Source organism: Neodiprion pinetum, chromosome 4, assembly GCF_021155775.2.
Source record: "Neodiprion pinetum isolate iyNeoPine1 chromosome 4, iyNeoPine1.2, whole genome shotgun sequence".
Taxonomy (NCBI): domain Eukaryota; kingdom Metazoa; phylum Arthropoda; class Insecta; order Hymenoptera; family Diprionidae; genus Neodiprion; species Neodiprion pinetum.
This window is the reverse complement of record NC_060235.2, coordinates 13,165,997-13,172,319: the sequence shown is the minus strand read 5'-3', so window position 1 is coordinate 13,172,319 and position 6,323 is coordinate 13,165,997. Positions and strand designations below refer to the sequence as shown.

Genomic DNA, 6,323 nt, shown 5'->3' with positions numbered 1-6,323 from the left:
TGGTAATAATGTAACGTTCTTTGACGTTACGGAAAATAAATATGGATCCGCGAGTTTAATTATCAAGTCAAAAATCAAGAGCGTGAATAAAATGTTGTGAAAATGCTTTAATTGCGTAATATGTGTTTCTCGTTTAAAGTCTGAAACAAAACTGTTTTTACAATAATGTTGGTTGACGCAGCAACCTTATTCTTTTGAAAAACATAAGAGGTTTATAGACGTCTTTTATCTATGATGACTACTAGATCATTAAAGAGGGGGCAAAACGGGTGATTTCACCCTTTGTAACAATAATAATAATATATCGGAAGATGATGCAAACATTGTTTATTTTGATATCGAAACTACTGGATTTGCTGCAGACGCTCATATTTTGCAAATTGCTGCTGTGTGTGATGATCAAACTTTCAATGTTTATATACATACAACGGAAAATATTTCTGCGTCAGCAAGTGCAGTTACTCAACTTCGTCATAAACATACGGATTTATTTCATCGCGAAGAAAAAGTTGAGACTGTTAAAATTCTTTATGCATTGAAATCTTTTGAAAAATTTCAATTTGATTTACTTGACCGAAAACAAAAATGTTTGTTAGTTGCGCATAATGCCCCGTTCAATGCTCCTCGGCTTTTACAAGCTTTAGGAAATGCTAATGTACTTGGAATATTGGATTTGATTTCAGGCTTTACAGATACTTTGGCGTTATTCAGAAAAACATTCGTTGACAGAAAAGGTCCCAGTCATTTTAAACTAGAAACTTTAAGTAAAGATTTCTTTCAAACGTGTGATGATCAGCAGTCGTTTCACAATGCTGCTTATGACGTCTCAGTAGGTATTACAAACATTGATCAAAACGTTAAACTTAGAAAGTAATTTACTTTTTTCCTACAAAACCAGTGACTTTTATTTACAGGAAATATCTAAGTCAGATAAAACTAAGTGCAACTTGCGACTGTTGACTGAATTATTCAATATTATTTCCATGAATATGTGCGAGAAAGTAGCTGCAAGTGATATTTCGTGTGACAGCTTAATGAAAATATATAAAGATGGAGGCGAAAAAGCTATTGGGCAATTTTTTACAGCAGAATTAGATTGTAATGAGGTACAAATAACAAAAAAAAAAGATATTATTACAAAAGTAATAGGCTCCCTCAAAAATAAAACCTCTAGCTAAATTTAAAAGGTGCAAACTAAAATAAATAAATAAGAGAATGACGTTGAATACTACTACCAAATCTCACGTCCAAATAACTTCCAAAGTAAAACAAACCAAAGAATTTTTAAAACAAAATAACCACCTAGTAGTCACCGATGCCGACAAAGGCAACATTACAGTCGTCATGGATAAGATGGAGTTTGAACAAAAATGCCAAGATATTCTTAATGACTCTAGTACTTATACTCTTATCTCTCGTGATCCCACCATGAAAATACAAAAACAAGTCAATGATATGATAAGCCTATGGGAACAGAAAAAATTTATAGATTCCAATTCTGCTAAAAACCTCAAAACTTACAACTCTCTTCCTCCCAAAATATATTTTCTACCTAAAATTTATAAGGAAAATGTACCTCTCAGACCAATTGTTTGTAACATCAATTCTCCCCCCTACAAAATTTCAAGATTTTGCTCTTGTGTTCTATCTAACATAACAGGTACATCCAACTATCACATCAAGGACACTTGGTCTTTTGTAAACAAAATCAGGAAAACACCAATCCCTCCTGAACACCTGTTAGTATCCTTAGATGTCAAATCACTGTTTACCAACATTCCAACCAATTTAGCAATATCTATAATCAGTAAAAACTGGCCCAACTTGAAATCTCACACCAACATAAATAAAAAAAAATTCCTCGCAGCCACTAAACTTTGTTTAGATTCATGCTATTTCGCTTACAAAGATAAATTCTACCAACAAATTTTTGGCGTAGCAATGGGCTCACCAATTAGCCCAGTAGTAGCGAATTTAGTACTTAAACATTTTGAAAAAAAAATCATTTCACATCTTCCTTTTAGCCTCCCTTTTTACTATCGATACGTAGACGATATTATAACGTGTGTCAAGAAGGAAAACCTACAACTCCTTCTGACTAAGTTTAACAATTTTCACCCACGTATACAGTTCACCTTTGAGTTGGAAAAAGATGGTAAAATCAGTTTTCTTGACACTATGGTTATTAACCATAATGACACTATAATTTTAGATTGGCATCACAAACCAACCTGGTCTGGGAGATACATTCACTTTAATTCATATCGTCCCATTAAACATAAAAAATCTTTCGCCATATCCTTATTCGATCGCTGCCTTAGAATCTCAAACCCTCAATTTCTTGAAAAAAAATTTAAAACTTGTCGAAACAACTCTCATATCTAATGGCTACCCTTTAAAATTCATTAATGATATCAAAAAGTATAGAGTGGATAAAATGTACAACTCGATTGATTGGAACTTAGACTCCAACAATCAAACTAATGTTAAGGACAAATTTAAAAACTCCATCTCTATACCGTACATTGAAAATCTGTCTAGCCAAATCAAAAGAATTCTGAATGACGAGGGTATTGAAATTACTTTTAGAATATCTAATACTACCAAACTTTCTCTGTTTTCTCATCTTAAATCTGTAACTCCTAATTTAGAGAAAATTAACTGTGTATACAAAATACCATGTCGAGACTGTAGCAAGAGTTATATTGGACAAACGTCACAACATCTAAAAAATAGAATTTCTGGCCATCGCTCTAATATTAAATGCCATGTCACTGATAGATGCGCTATAGCAGAACACTCCTTAAGTCTGGGGCACAATTTCGATTTCAACAACTCTATAACCCTAGCTACAGAACCGAACTGGTATAAACGTATCATTAAGGAAATGATTCATATCTTTAAGAACAAAAGGAACTCTGTTAACAAACGTACTGATATTGAACATCTCAGCCACTTATACTCTAACATTCTCTAGTTTTCATAATCTAGTTTTCAAATTTTGGCGTCATTTGCTCCGATTGGTCATCTGCCTTTAATATCCATGACATTCGAACATAGATCAATATCACACGTGATCAACATAGATTTACGGATCGATTCCCGCTAACCTTCACTTCCGTCCGAAATGCTGAACTATTAGCAACACCTAAGCATGTACTGGTCGTCAATTTTTGTGAGTAATCTGTTCAAATTTAACTGATCTCTTTCTCAATTCTAATTCCACATTCTTATTAAGTACTCTTTCCACCATAATTCATTTCTTATTAACGTATTTTTTTCCTCTCTTCAACCATCCGTTAAAACTTTGACGCTTAACCTAAAACTGTCACTCAAACATGTTCGTGTAACTGTTTAATTTTTCACCTATTTTTACAACAACAAGTATTCGTTTGAACGTATCTCCATGCTTTCAATCCAGAATTGTGTTTTGAAGCATCCTTTTTGTTAATTATTATAGAAATTTTTCCTGAGGATGGTCGGCAGGGCCCGGCCGAAACGTCGATTATTATGTTCACGTTTTACAAATTATTAAACGTCTTCTCCTGACCGGAATTTCGACTAATTTCATCTTCAGTTGAATACTAATAAATATTTAATTTGTTATAATTATCGAGATTTCATTTACCATAACGCATACTTTTCCAACATCCGAAAGCTACACGCACTTCTTGAAATCAGCTATGCGGCGACAGTATTTCAAACTCCTCGCCTACTCTGACGCGCGACGTTGTCAAGTCGCGTATATGTTATGCGAAAAAAATTGGAAACGGTCACAAGTAGCTCAATTCAAACATATTTTACTAAGAAACGAATACCGCTTGCTGTACTTTTCTTTACAGGGAAATATTTGTCATATTTTCAGTTATTAATTCACAGTTTTTCACGACAATCGTAAGAAAAATACCAATGCTATATCGTAAAACATGCGTGTTCACATACGTCGGTGTAGGGCTCATATGTTGAAAGTTCAATTTTTAACAGCTAATATCTACAAATTTAGTGCCGCAAGAGGTATTGAAACTTTTTGTACGTATAAAGGACATCAATGAATATGAATATTTAAATTTTCAAGAAGATAGTAAGAAAATGTGTTTCCTTGGGAATGTCTTTAAGGGAGCTTTCCAGTGTTACAGCCCGAAAAATCGCTGTTTTTTGCGATTTTTTTTTTTAAAGAAAAAATAATCTCATCGGTTTGGTTTTTTTTTGTATATTAATTGGGTATTGAAGAATACAAAACAATTTTTTAAAGATCGATTTATTTATTAATTAATATCTATAAAAATGATGAAACAATTGTTGCAGAAAATGCACTTGGATGTGGTGTCCACGTTGGGGGTCACAATTTTGATCTGAAACAAAAAACCCAAAAAGATTATTGATCGGTATATAATTGGCTTTCGTGCTATGGAGGCTTTTTTCTTTTTTTTTTTTTTTTTTGCAAAAATGGCGCCGGTTTGAACAAAAAGTATCGATTTTAGCATTTTTTTTTGCCGTTTTTTTTACAAAAAAATAGGGAGATGTCAAAAAAAAAAAAAAGCTTCCATAGCACGATAAACAATGACGTTAAGTATATTGTGTAAAAAATTCAACTCGATAGCTTTAAAACTCTGCTCTCCAAGTTGGACACCGTTTTGAAAAATGCTGTTTCGAGAAAAACGCGTTCAAAGTTTGAAGTGAGGAAATTTTAGGTAAATCGTTTACTTACGGTCAATCAGCGATGCCAGGTCCATACAATATCCCTTCTGCTTCTTCGAAAAGATCGTGCTCAATGGATTGTTCAGTCCGACGAGCTGTCCTCGCCTCTTTGCTATCCAGGGACGCCCGGCGGTTTGCTTGGGTGATGCGCGCATTCTTGTACTTAGCGGCGAAATCTGCGGCACTCGGCCCTATCGTGCATCCCATCGTCTCCAAAATTTTTAAAATTGGGTCGTAACCTTCATTGAAGGTGCACACAGCACACTGCGTAGCGATTTCTACTATCTGCTTGCCGCAGAATACGTGCTTTGGGGCTAGTTGCCACACACAGTGATTGAAGCTCTCGTTATTGTTTTGAGTGTTCGCGCCCGTACACCGCTTTTTTTTTGAAAATCGAGTACGACAAAAAAATAAGTCGCGCGACTAATTTACGGCTAATTAACGGCAAATTATGCAATAGTCCTAATTCACATTTTCGACAATTGGAGAGCCAAGTTCATGTACGTGCGGGTAGGAACGAGACAACAGAAATAACAGTCGCACGGGCAGACGGCCGACGCGGCAGCTGTAGCGCTCCGTTGCCTTCTTCCAAAAAATGCTGTACAGTAACCGAAATAATCTGAATTTCGGCATGAAAATTTCAGGGAATATTCGGAAGAGTGTATACTATTCGATAAAGCAAAAAAAAAAAAATCGATTTTTTGAAAATTTCACACTGGAAAGCTCCCTTAAACCGCCGCGAGAGCGGTGGGGACCATTTTTAATTTTTTGAGCCCCAAATTTTTTTGCGCGCCAGTCGACCAAAAAAACTGATTTATTTTCATCGTATGTCCAGCATGATACGTCGCAACAGGCAGATGAAATCAGAACTTCGCCGCAATAAAATGTAATTGCTTTGGTGTTCTGCGTCACAAGATAACTTTTATTCCTTCAATGGTATATAAGCCATTCCACGTTACTTTTCCGATTTCTTTCAATCTTTTGGAAAAAAATGATAACCTAAGTCCTAAATATTTACATCATTAGCCATATTGAATTCCAAAATTGTAAGGTCAGAATCGATTACAGTAACCTCACAAATTCCTAACATATCAGGCTCCGGAAGATTTCACTATCCTGAAAGAAACTCTAGCAGAAATCGTTCCGCATTTTAAGGGGGTAGTTTTTGTTATAAATGCGACTGAAATTTATTGAAACGCAGAGGTGCCTATATCGTTGCTTAGAAAGAGCTATGTAATGTTGAATAAGATGAATTCAAGCAAAATAGTACAATTTTGATGGGAATTGGGCTGCACGTGTATAAGCGTAATTCACCCCATGAGTGACGTTATTTGGAAAAACGTGAAAACACGTATCGCCTACTTTGTTCTGTTGTTTTAAATACAATCAATTTTATCGAAATCCGGAGAATAAATTTTTAGTTGTTACGTCCGGCCTACAACCTCTCTGTTTTCCTACTCGCTAACTCTCCTACAGTACTAACATTAATATCATGGTCTCTGTTCTGTCCTCTCATCTCTACCCAGCCTCACGCTACTCACTATTGCTCTCACACATCTCATTTCATTCCCTTCTGTCTGCAGCCTTACACCTTTTCTGCAACTGTACGTTTTGTCTCTGGAGAC

At 35.2% G+C, this 6,323-nt stretch overlaps 1 long non-coding RNA gene across 1 annotated transcript; it reads right to left on the bottom strand.

Annotated features, from left to right (window-relative positions):
* Positions 1-4,257: 4,257 nt before the first annotated feature.
* LOC138190793 (uncharacterized) lies at positions 4,258-5,177 on the bottom strand. The gene is made up of 2 exons (XR_011176868.1): positions 4,709-5,177; positions 4,258-4,352 (listed from the first exon to the last, which is right to left on the bottom strand). It is a non-coding gene; the product is annotated as an uncharacterized lncRNA (long non-coding RNA).
* Between the last annotated feature and the right edge of the window lie 1,146 nt (positions 5,178-6,323).